We start from the raw sequence: 16979 nt of genomic DNA on the forward strand, positions 1-16979 counted from the left end.
CTCAACATGCCAAAAATGTCTCGCTTAAATTTCATCCTCATCGTTCCAAATTAAATTAGACCACTAAATTATTTCGGCAGTTTTAATTTCCTATTAATTCGACGTTTTTCAAATCGTAATGAATTTTTTTGGTCGAATTGATAGGGTTTTTGGTATCAAGCTTATCTCTTCGTCGGACCAGTATACCGCGAGATGTAGTACTGTGTTCGGCAGCCATGGCGAAAGTGAATATTGTATATTGGTTGTTGTTTGTTTTATGTTACAAATACCTGTCGCGTGAGGGCGTTTGAAACGCTTCTGAAGCGGCTCAGTCTGTCCACACAGCGATTTGCGGATAGAGTTAATCCCTACAACGGCTCTGGTCGGGCCGACTAAACCGTCTCAAATCTGAAACGCTTCAGAACCATTTCGGAGTGTCCACACATAACTTTCTGTGTCAGTATTGGCCCAGAACCGTTTCAGAGACGTTTCAATGGCCTGTGTATGAACGGCATATTAGTGAGGATTTTGGATTACTTTCCTCTGTAAATACTACTCTTTTATCGCTAGCCTTTTCTATGTTTATTTAACGGTGTTCGCTCTGTTGTACGCAACTTTGTACCTCCATGGAGAGACACACCCGGTAGGTTGTCTGTACTGACGATAGAAATTGCACCGTGACGCATACAGGGGACACTTTTTGTCGTTTGGCAACAAAAGCGCGCCATCACTCTACTGACAATGCCCAAGGTATACACACTGACTGTGTGTTTGCTCATATCAGGCGTGTTGAAAGGCCAGTCGGTTAAAATTGCGTAATGTGAAACACGACGGTAAAACACTGGGACGTACACCTGAACCAGTTCTATTGTGACACGGCACACAATTAGAGGAGTCATTGAAAGTTACGCAAATCAGAAATGTTTTTCGACTTCGGCGGTCGTTGAAATCCGTGGAAATACTTCAACTACCTTTGACCGGAGAAGACCTCTAAGTTAGCACCTACTTGCGAAGTTTATACGAGACTGTGGCTAAAGGAATCCCGACGCATGGTCTCATTCAGTCATAGGGGCAAACAGGCAGCGCAGAGAAGAGTGACGTCAGACGCACAGGTAACCCCTGGAGCCAAGGCTCGGAGCGAAGGAAAAAGCCGAAGCAGTTGTCGTTCGTATTAGTCACCAGGGCTAACTTCAAACTTGTCTTTGCCATCTTCAGAACATATATCCAAGAGAGTGTAGCGAAGAAAAATACATTCTGAGATAAGTACCACCCAGAAACGATTAACGAACTGACTGTAAGATAAAGTACACTTCAAGAATATAATAGGAGCTCATGATTTTTAAAGGTAAGTTTATTTCGTATTTTATGACCTTGACTGTTTATTGAGCAGATATCTTCCTTTTCTGTGTACATGGTCCCACTATAATTTATGTACAAAATTGCAAAGTATAGTTTACTTTAGCATACACAGATCATGAATTTATATACAACATAATTTCGAATGTATGCTAATTAGCTTTTTCTTGTATGCAATCCGCGCATTAACGAACTATTCAGGCTGTTGTAGTCTGCATGTGCTCCAAACTTTTTCAGAAATTATTCGCACAATGGCGAGCCCGGCAAGCCGAGACAGTCATCAAATTTGGACACCTCACACGCACACCCCTGTAAACAAACCGATCGGCCTTTCCCAAGAGTCGTGTTCCCGCATGTATTAAGATAACTGGTTGAATACCTTAGGCACACATGGGATAGCGTGGACACAATGTCCATCAATACCCTGTGGTTATTTTGTTTGTTTTAAAGAGTGTGCCTATGAACCTTCGTCTCTCTTCCTTCGATCGCCCTGAACTTTGGCGTAGTTTACATATACAACACAACACCGTATACAATACTTTTATTATTAATCTCCGAGGAGAAATTACAATGTTGCTGCAAAACAGTTCAGCAACAAACAAGAATCAGACAAGCGCGTTAACACACAAACATACAAAGTGAGAGAAACAAACTTGCTTAAAATTCTTCCCTGCTTGATTTCAAATTGTTGTCTATAATAGCTCTTGGTCTAAAAGAATGTTTAAAACGTTGTGTGCACGCAGATGGCACTCGAAATCTACAACTTCTTTCGATACGACGACTATCAAATTCTTTGTATAGGCCTAATGGATGTGTTGCATCACTGAGGATGGAATTTCTCTTGTCAACCATTTTATCTGTATAAGTTTTATAAGAGGCGTATCATATAGGAGGTTCGTTGTATTGATCAATTTGTCCATGAATGACAAGAATCGTCTCAGCCTACAGTCGACTTGAAAGAAGAACGTAAAATCATACTTTATCTAATCTTAAGCACCAAACAAACGTACATCTCCAGATAAGCTTAAAGTTAGCAGTAGCGGTGAAGATACACAGCTGTGAATACCCGATTATCGATAAAAGCCACAAAGTTTGAGCTTGTTCTGTCACCAGGCTTGCAATACAATTATCACAAAACGAGATTTACTAACGGCTCATACAGAATTCGACTCGGATTAGATGCGTCAGAGACTCTGAAAATTAAAATTGGGCAGCTCCTCTGAAAACGTATGTATGTATGTATGTATGTATGTATGTATGTATGTATGTATGTATGTATGTATGTATGTATGTATGTACGTATCTATGTATGTATCTATGTATGTATCTGTGTATCTGGTCATCTGATCCTTTCTACGGCTAGCAATATGTTTACCTATCTATTTGTACGCAAAATTTAATTTGTTTATGAAGATGCGCACTCTCGCTAAATCCTTACAGAAATGTAACATACTGGAGCACCCATCACATCGCAAGAATAAGATTGCGCTGTTCAGTCTTCATCAATCTTTCTACAATGCAAGGGTGTTCGAATAATTTGTGGAGTTGGCAGAAATTTGTCATAGAAAACTTGTAAATTTCCAATAGGTCAGTCATACACTTCAAACCCATTTACTATTTTTGAATTATTCATGTTAGCAAACAGACAAGTGTGACAGTTTACATCCCAGTATTCGCTGTAAGAGGTAGGCAACGATAATTCATCAAACAACGAATGCTAGTGTCGCTTAATTTTGTCCTGGGAAACACTGAATCGATGGAATCTGGGAGGCACAGCAGTTTTCATCAAAGCTGAGTGATGCAGTAATGTCCTGCGTGTGAACTGGATATTTCCCGGTCATTTGACTTAGTAACGGATTTAATACCATATCCTAGCAACGCCGTAACCAAGTACTATCAGCAAAAAGGGATAAACACATTAATACCGGTCAAGATTGATACTTAAGTTTCTTTATTATTTTAGAATTACTGATAACACCATACTATAATTTGTCGTTGTAATTATAAATGCGATGCGTCGACGTAAGGGACCGCTCCTCCTATAAAATAGTTTGGTGATTCACTTAGGTAGATTAAATCTGTAAATCTGTGATAACACATAACACATTCAACTGTTAGTTACACGCTGCGCCATGCATTTTTCACTTCACAGAAATGCGTTGAGTAGGGGATAAGACCACAGGATTATCGTACTCGACTCACATTGCGCAGTTCCCTTCCATTGCGGAATTTTCGACTGACGAAAGCTGAGTCAAAGATGTAAAAGAACAATGCATCCCTTCATATAGATTTGAGAGACATAACTTTATAGTATTCGTGTCTCTAAGCAAATGAAGTATCGCAAGTGTGTTACATAGCTTCTGGAAAAAATCAACTCCATTTTCTCCATTGCTCAAAGAAATCCTCGTCTTTTTAGTATTGGTCTAAACTTGTACGCGTTACATTCACACCATGCTAAATTAATTGCCAATGTCGCCTACTCCTATTGCCGTTGAAATTGTTCATTTGTAAAGTGAACTTCAACTGTCGGAAAACAGGAAAACCAACGGCATTCATTCCAACATCCTCCCCCTAAAAAAACACAATTGTGAATGTGTATGGTAGTGACACTCTCAAGGAACGATCAGCTCTTTCCATTTTGAGTGTTGAATAACATTAAAATAACGGTTTGATGTGCCTGACAAACAAAAGTAATATACATATTCAATTACATTTTATGGCATAATAACCGAGAAACGGTGAAATTTGATAATAAGTTCATTGTTGAAAAAATTGATTTGCCTTTCTGTTAAATGAGTTACATTTCTAATTCGCCACCATATTTGTAGAACTTGTGTTGACATATAATTTCGCACTATATATGTATGCTCGTGTTTATGTCTTTGTTAACACTCTTTGCGTAGTGACTCTCACGGTCGTTATGTATGTGAAGTATCGTGCCATGCCCAGATTGCTGAGAGATCATTTGACAGAGATGTGTTGCCCCTAGCAACATGTCATACGATGAAACCATTGCCATACAAGGTGAGCGTCCGCGCACCGGTTTTGTTGATGTGTGATTGTTGCAATATCGCTGTTTTCACTGAACTGTTCTCTGTGTCGCGGCCCATAGTTCGTATTTGTTGAAGTGTTGTGCTCTTATGTAAAGCAAGATTCAAGGAGAAGACAGCTGGAACACCATCGGCCTTCCTGGCATATCTCCAATACTGTTTAATACTCGTATAGTGACAGTGTCAGGCTATCATTCAATGTATTGAAAATACTCCTGAAAATGTTCATTAGAAAGTGTAGTTCATATAATAAAGACAGCGGGCTTGTCATACTGAAATAGGATGACAGTCTACGTCAGTGTATGGATAGGAATTTAACAACCCACACTCGCAGCTGTAGGCATAGCTATCAAGAGGGAGACAAGTGTCCTCGGTCAGCAAAACCATGTGGACGAAAGCGTGACTTGAATAATACCGCAGTCAATGGACTCAATACAACGTATCTGTGAGTGTGTGTGTGTGTGTGTGTGTGTGTGTGTGCGTCTGTCAGTCTATACGTATGTATTATGTATGTACGTAATGTGTTCGTATGCAAGTTAGCATGTCCGCCAAAGTCAAGGTTGGAACTTCGGAACAAGTAGATAACTTTAAACTTTTGAGGCTTGGATGCATTCATTTTAGCTTGTAAGAGACTGGTTGTTGTGCAGTAGAAGTTATAATCCATGGTAATAAATAGGCTTAGTGTTATGGATATTTACCAAGTATATTTATTAAAAACATTGAGAGTATGTTCAAAAATCGGTGTTGAACTTGCTTTATACGATTTTAAAGAGCTCACAACATTCTCAACGCCATCTGCAACAAGTGCAGGTTTTTCATATCTTACAACAATGCATGAAACATATATCTTCCGAAAAAGCTTTCAACAGAAACGGTGTTCGAGGTTCAATGACAGAAACCATTTCACTAAACAACGGAATCTCCGAGTCCCCCGTTGAACGGAGACTCTTCTGAAAGGTCGCGTTCATTATTTCTTGGGCCAAAACTTGTTCAATTTGTTACGTGCAGAGAAAACGAACAAAAGGGTGAACTCAGCAAATAACGTTTAAACAGAATTTATTACGAAAATAAGACTAATTGCTAAGTCAGGGATAGAGTACAAGCTTTAAAAGTGTACAGACTACTTATCTCAGCTGGGACGGCAAAGCTCCAGTCTCAGAGTTGTAACAGTCAGTTGGATGAATGAACAGTCCTTGCAGGCTTGCAGCTGCACAAAGTCCACAGTATAAATCCAGCGTTGACAGTGAAGGTCTTGAAAAGTCTTGAGAATGACTACTGCTGGAGTTTAGTAACACACAAGAGACACGATCCCAAAAGTCTGACTGGAAGCTGTGCACGTCCCTTTATAAAGGCATGTAAGAACAATCTAGAACTTTTATTGACATGCTAATTACTGTTCTAAAATTATCTCCCTTACACAACTAATCAACTTTCCAGAACATTCCAAACATGACTAATTGAATTCAAGGTTGTGAGGTCATCAAGGGCAGTGACCTTGAGAATGTTCTAGACTAATTGAACTCAGGTCATGATGAGTGTGGGGGGAAATGACCTACATAACACACCCCCTCTTCAAAAAAAAAAAATTTTTCAAAGAAAAATCTTTCTTTTACAAATGTAATCTTGAAAAGGATTTAAGTACTCAAATTTTGTTTTACTCTAAAGTAAAATTTCTTGAAAGTGAACAACAATAAAATTTCTTGAAAGTGAACAACAATAATTTTAAATACGAGAGAGACAGTCTGCAATTAAATTGTCTCTGCCTTTGATATGTCTAATGTCAAGATTAAACTCCTGTAACATTAAACTCCATCTTAGCAATCTCTGATTTTTGCCTTTAAATTTCTGCAGAAAAACAAGAGGGTTGTGATCAATATAAACCACTATTGGCTGATTTGAAGAAGTAACATAAACTTCAAAATGCTGTAAAGCTAATATCAAAGATAAACACTCTTTTCAATTGTAGAGTAGTTTCTCTGGGATTGTTAAATTTGTGTGAAAAGTAGCAAACAGGATGTCCCATGACTATCTTCTTGCAATTTGTTGTTGGAAAACTTGAAATGGCACTGAATTTGGCATAAAGTATGCACGGCAAAGTCCGGTTATTTTTACTGAGTTCGATAAAGTCATTGTTCGGCAAATACTTGGCTTCCTCCTGGAGATATTCCGCTTTCGCAGGATTCAGTCCGTCTGGATGTTGTTCCACTGGATTACTGTCGCAGACATCTTCGTTGTGGTAGATGATGTTTGTCCTCGTTGAAATATCTTGGAACAAATGTTCATGGATTGGTTCTTTCAGCTGTTGTTGTTGTTCTGGCTGGAGGTGTGCCAACTTTGTAGACTCCAGCTTCTCCAGGATTTCTGAGTTCTGAAGCTTGACCGAGCCCAGCTTTGAGTTTAGAGTATTTTCACTCAAGTCAGTTTCAGTATCACTATCTTCATAATGGCTTGAACTGACTGCACTGACAGGCTGAGTTATAGTAGGATTATCCCTATCCAAATATGGCTTAAGCATATTTATGTGACATAGCTGTTTTTGTTTTCGCCTGTCAGGTGTTGTTATGATGTAATTTAAATCACTCAATTTCTTTCAATTAGATATGGCCCAAAGTAACGAGCATGGAGTGGTTTGCCAGGAACCGGAAGTAGAACAAGAACTTTTTGACCTGGTTCAAACTTCCGTTTTGAGGTGTTTTTATCGTATTTGGTTTTCATTGACTGCTGAGATGACTCAAGATTTTCTCTGGCTAATTCACATGCTTTAGAGAGTTTTGTACGAAAATCTGACACATATTGCAAAATATTCAGACAATCATCATCGTCTGATAGGAATTCCTCTTTAACGAGCTTGAGTGGGCCACGGACTGTATGTCCAAATACAAGCTCAAATGGGCTAAAACCAAGAGACTCTTGAATTGACTCTCTAACAGCAAAGAGCAGAAAATGAATTCCTTCATCCCACTGCTTCTGTGTGTCAAGACAGTAGGTCCTAATCATGTTTTCAAAGTTTGATGAAATCGCTCAAGAGCACCTGACTTTCTGGATGATAGGCGGATGACCTATACTGTTTAATGCCTAGCTGATCCATTACTTGTTGAAAAATTCCAGACATAAAGTTGGAGCCTTGATCGGACTGGACACATTTAGGGAGGCCGAATAAAGTGAAAAATTTGACTAAAGCTCTCACTATAGTCTTTGCCTTTATATTTCTCAGTGGTATGGCTTCGGGGAACCGAGTTGATGTACACATAATTGTCAACATGTACTCATTTCCTGATCTTGTTTTTGGTAGGGGCCCAACACAGTCTATTAGAATCCTACTAAATGGTTCTTGAAATGCAGGAATTGGCTGTAAAGGGGCCTTTGGAATGGTCTGATTCGGCTTTCCTACCATTTGACATGTGTGACAAGTTTTACAGAAATGTGCTACATCCTGCCTGAGATTAGGCCAATAAAAGTGACTGAGAATTTTATGATAAGTTTTCCTGACTCCTAAGTGACCAGCCCAGGGCGTTTCATGGGCCAGGCGCAATATTTCAGCACGATAGGGCTTTGGAACCACAATTTGATGTTTTATAGCCAATCGTCATCAACCAAAACATCTGGAGGTCTCCATTTACGCATGAGAATACCAGATTTTGTATAATAGGAAACAGAGCTATCTGAAGTTTTACCTTCATCATCTACCCTGTCAAACAAAGACAAAATATCTGGGTCTTTGTGTTGTTCTGCAATGAGATTTGATCTAGAAAATGTCTGACTTTGGTCAGCAGAAGTTTTACTGGAAGTTTCAAATCCACGAGGGATAACGGAATGATCCGTGTCAAACACCTGACTGAGAAAGGTGTCATTTAAGTCAACATCTGTGACATTATTTTTGAGAGTATTTTGATTCTCGGAAGTTTTCTTTGACATGGCTCGAGTAATGGCACACGAAGGAAATAAATCGGGTATCTCTTGTTCAATTGGCTCTGGATCCTGATCTAAACTAGGATTATCAGTCACAAGTGGATTAGTAATGACCTTGTCCCCAGCAAGGTCGTTTCCAAGAAGAAGGTGAATCCCTTCAAAAGGCAAAAAAGGCCTAATACCTAAAGCCACAGGTCCAGAAACAAAGTCCGAAGACAAATAGACATTATGGAGAGGAACAGGAATGTAGTCATTGCAATCTACCCCCTTAATAAGAACTTTAGAACCTGAAAATGACTTTTCAGAAAACGGCAGGGTATCTGCCAACAAAAGAGACTGGGAAGCCCCGGTATCTCTTAAAATTTTGACAGGGGTAGCGGAAGAAAAATCACTAGAAAGTGATATAAAACCATTATGAATAAATGGCTCGAAAATACCCATAATGCTATCTTGAGAAGAATTGACCTTGACCTCATTAATTTTGATAAGAGAGGTTTAACCTCAGGAAATGTGTTGCACACATTATTAGACTCTAATTGAAATGATGAAGAAATAAAGCCGGTTGGCTTAGATCCACTTTGACCACTTTGACCTTCACGTTTCTTTTCAATTTGAAACAATCTGACATTAAATGGCCGTCTTTCTTACAATAATTACAAGAAAGTGTACCGAACTGTTTGTCAGAAGGAGATTGAGACTTGGGATCTGATGATGTGTGAGTGTTACTTAAATTTGTGAACTGTTGTCATTTGATTTCCTACTGTCCTTTGAAAAATTCTTGGATGAAAAGGAGGAGTTAAATTTACCTGCATTGTTTCTGTATGAAAAGGATGGGATGGTTTGCTGAGAAATGAAGATTTGTGGGTCAATGAATAATCATCGGCCAAACGTGCAGCGACCTCCAATGTATCTGCCTTTTGTTCATTGATAAACGTCTTGATGTCACTCCGAATGCACCTCTTAAATTCTTCAATCAAAACAAGCTGTCGTAATTTGTCATAATTCTGACTGACCTTTTCGAAGAACACCAACGATCAAACAGTTGTTCTTTTGTTCGAGCAAATTCAACATAAGTTTGATCCTTCACCTTCTCACAATCCCTAAATTTCTGACGGTAAGCTTCAGGCACCAACTCATAGCCCTTGAGAATTAATTCCTTCACAGAATCATAATCTGAAGCCTGCTCTACTGACAACTGAATGTAAATTTCTCTGGCTTTACCCACCAAAGCACTCTGCAAAAGCATAGACCAGGACTCCTTAGGCCAATTCAGACTCTGAGCAATTTTCTCAAAATGGAGGAAATATTTATCAACATCCTTTTCTTGGAAAGGGGGAACTAACCTGAAATGCTTAGTGATGTCAAACTTGTCTGAAGGGAAGAATTTTCCTGACTGTCCAAGCTCTAAACGTCTCATTTCTAACTGTAGTCGATGTTCTTCCAATTCTCTCTCCTTTTCTCTCTGTCTTTCTTCCATTTGTAATTCTTTCTCTCTCATTTGTAATTCTAGTTTCTTGATCTCCAAATTTGTCTGCATTTCTAATTCTAATTTTCTGAGTTCAGAGGTAGACTCGGGCTCATAATCTTTCAGGGTGGATTCCTCAAATTGGCCTAAATCAACTAGATGTTTGGCAATACGGTACTGTATTTCCCTCTTGCGCATAGATCTTTTGACTTCTACTTTAAGGAAATTGGCCAGTGTTATGAGGTTGTCTTTTCTGAGGGAATTAAATGTGTCCTGATCAAGGTCATCCATAAATTCGTCTGGTTTAAATTCCGCCATGATTAAATTTCGCTGAGTTCACAGTATACAGTAGTTTTGAAAAGGCTGTCAAAATGTTGTCAAACGGCTCAAAATATTCGTATCCCGGACGAGCCCCAATTTGTTACGTGCAGAGAAAACGAACAAAAGGTGAACTCAGCAAATAACGTTTAAACAGAATTTATTACGAAAATAAGACTAATTGCTAAGTCAGGGATAGAGTACAAGCTTTAAAGTGTACAGACTACTTATCTCAGCTGGGACGGCAAAGCTCCAGTCTCAGAGTTGTAACAGTCAGTTGGATGAATGAACAGTCCTTGCAGGCTTGCAGCTGCACAAAGTCCACAGTATAAATCCAGCGTTGGCAGTGAAGGTCTTGAAAAGTCTTGAGAATGACTACTGCTGGAGTTTAGTAACACACAAGAGACACGATCCCAAAAGTCTGACTGGAAGCTGTGCACGTCCCTTTATAAAGGCATGTAAGAACAATCTAGAACTTTTATTGACATGCTAATTACTGTTCTAAAATTATCTCCCTTACACAACTAATCAACTTTCCAGAACATTCCAAACATGACTAATTGAATTCAAGGTTGTGAGGTCATCAAGGGCAGTGACCTTGAGAATGTTCTAGACTAATTGAACTCAGGTCATGATGAGTGTGGGGGAATGACCTACATAACAATGTGCAGCCTCTTTCCCCAAACTGTCTGAACATTATTTGTCTCCACCCCCTGACTGAATTTGACATCTGTTTGCCTCCTGAAAAATTGCGCAAAAAGCGCTCCTTGTATGAACAGCTTCGTTAGCTTAGTGCACCGTTACATCCCTTTTTAAATATTGACGTCTTGTTTCGTATCTGAAGCAAAACACTGCAGGCCCTATCAATCATGATTCAGGCCTCAATAAGTCAAGACTTATTATACAACGTTGAAATTTGAATTATGTTCGAAACTAAATAAAAACCTCGCGAACCGCTACCTGTTGGTTTCAGCTCATGCAGGTCGAAGTTCATGGCTGCCGTTTACGTTAACTACCGTTCTGTGTTAGAACTGATATACAGAGGCAAAAACCAACATTAGGTGCTGCCTTATATGGTACAGAACCTCAGAAAAGATTTGATTGATTCTGTTGTAGTCATTCAATCATTATTTCACCAACAAAATGTGTAAACAGCCCGTGGTATTGAGATAGAAAAATAATCAAATGGTTACAAGACAGGGTCACTTACTGGTACCATATCATGACATTACTGTAACCACAGACAGAAAATGTATTATTAAGCTTATCTTGTCACTAATGCACCAATAAAATAATATATCATTGATCAATGAAATAATACATTGTTGTCTCTTTTGCTGGGCAGCACACCGAATGTAGATGGAAATATATATCAGCGCAGTCGCAGGCACTTTCCATTATGTAGTCAAGCTGCCTAATAACATGGGTCGTCGTATATGAGAATACGTTTTAACAGTTAAAGGCTGGCATTTTCTTCATGAACTAAGTTGATTTATTAGTTCTCCCCTTTTTTCTTCGCACGAGCACGCTTTCGCGAACTCACTGTCACTACGCCATTACTGACTGACAACGCGCTCACTGATCAGTCCACGCGATGAAAGACGCCAAGAAATTCATTCTGTCTATTTGTTTTATTGAGTCATGAATGGGATCGCAGACTTTGGACAAGTCTGGTATGGAATGCATTGCAAGAGCATTTAAAACACTGCTGAATTGACAGAAGAACTGTTTTCTGAACCCGTTCTGCACAGCATGTCAGTATCTGTACAAACTGTGCAAGGCTTGGTCGCGGGCGTGTCGTGTACAGGGCCGTTTGTCTATATGTATAGCCTATCTTAGACTTGCCGCAAGTCTGTGGGGACATAAATATCAGAACATATAAAATTCAAAGCAAATTGAAGCAATGTACTCTGGCAGGCTGCTGCGTGGATCTTGGGGTGAACGCGATGGCCCACACCAGCGAGTAAATGCGAGACAAGCCAAGCGACTGGGGCCAGTCTAAGCCTAGCTTAAAAATTTCAGTATTGTGCAGTCTTAAAAGACAATGAAGGCTAAATTCATTAACATAAAACGTCTGGCAGAAACACGCGTACAGTAACTCTGAGCCCACATATGATCGACATCGCCCCTTTTGCAGCTACAGCAAACAAGGTATTCATCTGTTTACCATAAATATTTGACCGTCGCTTTGTCCGGTCAATCAACTGTTTATGATCGATAACGTGAATTTCGCTGTGTATATTTGGGCTATTTGTTCTCTTTAATAGTTTTGTGTCTGAAAGACGTGCTGTCAACAGTGACTGTTTGCTCAGGAAATCGTCTACGGCACGGCCAATCTGTGTATTGATCATGAATTTAGCGGGTTTGTCGCTCAACTACTATTGGTTCATCAGCGGCAATTGAGGGAGCTTTAATAAAGCGAAAGGGACAACGAACCGAAGTTTGAAGGGCAGACCAACAAAGATAGTGGCACAGTTAGAAAACAGACTGCTCAGGGCACAGAAGAGGCGAGACTGAGAAAACAGATCTACCTGGAGAGAAGGTACACAGACAGGCTTGAACAGAAAATGGACAGGCAGGTGGGCAAACAATTAGCGGAGAAAAGAAACGTTGTTATGAATAGGAAATAACGAACGTTTTAACTTTACTTTTGGAACTCTACGATCATACTTCACAAAACTTCCTAACTTTTGAAGGACTTTGCTCCGCAGGAAGAAATAAGCGAGGTCGGCCGGACGGAAACACCGTAGTTCAAAGAACACGCATATTTTCTTCTTTGAAACAGATATTGACAGAACACAAATTGTTTGTACACTAATTGTACTCGGCGCAAAGGTATGAAGAGGGGGACAATATCACGCTGGACAAAGTAATTGAACATATCACAAAGGTTTGTGAGTTTGAATGCCGAGGGCATGCAACAGTTAATCGACAATATCCAACTTAAGCCTTCAGTTGTAAAAATATTTTCTTAAATTTACGCTAGACCATGCATGATCGTACAAATCTGTAGACAGAACGGAAATATTTATGCCTACTTTTTGTGAACAACGACCTTGATGGTGACATTGTCGATTAAGTTGTCGGTAGTTTGCATGACCCTAAACTTGAAAAGTGTATTTTAACACCACTCATTTTCCTGTTGTTCTCTGCTAAGCTCAAAGTTAGTTTTGAATCATTATGCAAATGTTAGTCATCGCCCTCAATTTTGGAATACTTTTGCTGAGAGAGTATTCTTCCGTGACGTCCGTAACGACGGTGATTAACTTGTCATCCGATTACAGTGTTCCAAACTCCCACGTAGGCGAGATGCATGACTGTACCTGCCGTAAAACGGCAACAGTTTCACGACATATTTCCTACCTTGGATGCGTCCTCGAGATAGCAACGAGACAGTAACTTTTTAATGCCCTGAAATTAAACAAATTTATGGACCTCATTAACGTGGGTCGGTGACCCGAGATGTCCTACCAACAATATTGACAGAGATAGAAAAACAGGTTAATATCGCGCAATGACGCTTATCCTGAAAGATTTAACGACTCTAGTCTCCTGCTTTCCTTGGTTCTTGCGATTGTTAATTCTTCGCTGTTAATTAAATACTCAGTAATGGTGGCCAAAATTCTCTGGCACAGCTTGGTGACTTTTAACTCTATTCATGACAAATGACACCACACATAGCACAGTATTTCTTCGTTCAACAGCTGTTATTGCTTCTTGGTTCACCACGGCAGTTGCATACAATCAGCACTACCCTTGCAAACACATTGCATACGTTTACAAACGTCGTCAATACATGTAAACGAAAATGTTCACCTGTATATTTCGAAAGCACGTGCTTTTCACTCTGATTTCGCCTCAAACCCTCTCTCTACAATGATTTTGCCCAAACCAAATGTAACAATTAGAGGTTATAAACGGCAAGCGAGGGTATTTGGTTGCGGATATAAGACCTCTGGGGTGAAAATTAGCATATTTGGCGGGAAATAATCACCGAGCGAAGCGAGGTGATTATTTCACCCAAATATGCTAATTTTCACCCCAGAGGTCTTATATCCGCAGCCAAATACCCGAGCGCACCGTTTATAACCTCATTATAATGTGCTTAAGTTAAAAACAAGTGGACAATGTCGTTATTTAGGGCCGAAGTTGGAACGAGAGTTCAGGAGCGCCCAGCCGCATACAAACTCTAAAAAAGAACGTTTCAGAACGCGCGCGCGTGCACAGTTAAATTCATAAAATTCGGTTACGCAGCGCATCGATATCGCGATTAGACATCGAACTTGAAGAATTTTACTTCAAAAAAAACGCTCAAAAAACTTTAAAAATTATGTTGTTGTGTAACATAACCTCCACTGCTTACAGAAACTCTTCATTTGTTGGTTCGTCAAGCTGCATTAGACTAAAATTTAACAATCAAAATCAATCTGAAGCCATAGACTTGTTCGACATTACGGCGCGTTGAGCTCTCAAGTTGACGTTCGAAATTTGCGCGAGCTCAAAAATGTTACGCGGCGCGCAGGTCTTCTTGTTGAGAATATAAACCCCGGCTCCAGCCAATCAGATTGCGGGATTCCAGCAAAGCATATTATAATAGTGACTTTGTACCTACTTACAATGAATTGGGAGGGGTGGGTTAAACAGATTAGACGTTTTGCTGTCACCTCTCACGGTGTCGGTTGTCGAACGGATTGCATGTAAGACAGTTAATTGGTAGCCAAAACTAGCAAAAAATAAACAGTCCCCCTTATGATCGAATACGTCTCGCAAGGAAATGACATGCCGTCACCCGACGGTTACAATTGAAAGGAAAATATAATATGAGCAAACAAGAGATGCGTCACAGGGTCTGTCATCCCCATCTACTCTGTCTTACTACCACTTGGGACACGCAGGATAGAACAGCATGCACTGGCTCTAAAATATTGAATCAACGGGAAAATATTAAAAATTGACTAAAAAATCGATTAGGGAATTGCATTTGCCGATATGCCTAATCGATAGTCTGAGACTCCTCTCCATCTCGTCTATTATTTGGCAAATAGATTAATCTTAAATGTTTTTTATAGCAATGAGACCACAGCCATTCTGTTTTGTGTGGATCTACGTTTTCAAAGAATGTGATATTGAGAATTGCACTTTCCTAATATCCTTTTCTTGGTAAACATATTTAATTATTGAGATATTGATGACAGTGCAGTATGTGTACAAGCTAGAACATTGCGCCGTTGTGAATATAGACTCGCTGACGTAGCAATCGACGTAGAGGGGAAAAAGAGACAGTTAGCCAATCTAGCGAGGTCGAATATCTATAGTCATAAAAACTGATAGGTGACGTTGCACCTTCTTGAATGTGTATCAGGTTAACCAAGTCGATTATATTGAGAGAGAGAGAGAGAGAGAGAGAGAGAGAGAGAGAGAGAGAGAGAGGAGAGAGAGAGGGAGGAGAGAGAGAATGAGAGAGAGAGAGAGAGAGAGAGAGAGAGAGAGAGAGAGAGAGAGAGAGAGAGAGATTAATAGTTGTGTTAGTCATTGAGTCTTCAAGGCTCTGGCCTTCTTCGATTGTTGCGGTGTTAATCTACTTGTAAAGGTAACACCGATGACACTGAAGAACAAAATACAAACACAGTTTTTCCAGTGTGTGAAAGCAATTTTCTCTCTTCTAACTCGAGTGACATAGAGTGACACCGAGCGAACATATTGTGAGGCACGTATCTGGGTGGACATTGCCACGACGCCCTTTGATACGATTTCAAACAGACGTGAGAGAATTGAAAGGTGAAGGCTTTTCAACAACAGCGGAAAATGAATACTTTTTGTGTCTAGTCTATCTTAGGCCTGCATGCAGAGCATGGGCTAAGGCTTGTTGCTCTAAGGCTGGGACGTGAAGGAGTGAATTTTTTAAAGTTTGATTTTAGTTCCGTTACCTTGCTCCATGCACAGTCCCTCTATGGGGACTGTGCTCCATGCATTTGTCATACGGAGAAGTAATGAGCGACTGCAAGCAAAGAGAATATACTTCAGTTTGGTTATCAAAAGATATACAGTTATTCAATATACGTCAACAAATGTTGTACAGTAATAGTTTTCATATAACGGTCAACAACAGAAACACGCATGCGTGTTAGTGTTATTTAGTGGTGTTGTGACTGTTAAAGTATAGACAATATAAATCCTTGTATACAGTCTATAGACATACGAGCGTCGAAAGCTGTTACTGGCTCTGCTTTCAAGAGCGTACTTGTCATAGAATTCAAGGAATTAAGAAAATGAACGCTGCCTACGTGTGTTGTTAAAAACACGAACACACCTCAGAGTGTGTAAACGTCACGGCCGTTTAATTAATTTCAACGCTACTTCAGGTACAATCAAATTTAAAGGCCAATCGACGCACATCCGCAATATAATTATACGGCCGTCAAACGGAAACACGGGAAATCACCTCTTTCAATGGACGTGACGACAAACCACTGAACCGTTATACGCGTTCAGTTCAACAATAATAGTGAGTTGCTATTGCTGATCAGCTTGTCGCGTTTATCTGAAATAATCAGATTTTGTCTTCTGTGCCACAAAACACTTGAACGGCATCGATCTCAGAAGTGAAGGGGAGATATGTGCCGTAGGCAATGCGACTCGTCAGTTTCGTCTGATCCATGTTTATACACGGATAATTGGCAGTTGACTCGAAAGCTGTCACATACTATACAAAGTGCAGTTCAAACACCCATTTCTCACTCGCATTTCTCACGGGTATACAGAGCGCCCGATTCTGTGCCAGTTACCGATAAATTGATGCTTGTGTCGCGGCCTTGTACTTACAAAAACAGTTCCAGATAGGAACTGAGATGAAAACTGTAAAAAATCTCAAACTTTCTTTATTAATTTCAAATGATGATGCT

General features: G+C 39.8%; 1 protein-coding gene across 3 annotated transcripts in view; it reads left to right on the forward strand.

Annotated features, from left to right (window-relative positions):
* Positions 1 to 740: 740 nt before the first annotated feature.
* Positions 741 to 16979, forward strand: part of LOC139115537 (trichohyalin-like) — a 39031-nt gene continuing 22792 nt past the window's right edge. Inside the window, exon 1 of one of the 3 annotated variants that reach the window (XM_070677705.1) lies at positions 741 to 1324. The gene's annotated coding sequence lies outside the window, so the exon portion shown is untranslated. Of the gene's footprint in view, positions 1325 to 12216; positions 12657 to 12698; positions 12968 to 16979 lie in introns of those variants that run through there. The other 2 variants (XM_070677702.1, XM_070677708.1) reach the window with 2 other exon arrangements.

This window comes from Ptychodera flava, chromosome 17 (assembly GCF_041260155.1).
Source record: "Ptychodera flava strain L36383 chromosome 17, AS_Pfla_20210202, whole genome shotgun sequence".
NCBI lineage: Eukaryota > Metazoa > Hemichordata > Enteropneusta > Ptychoderidae > Ptychodera > Ptychodera flava.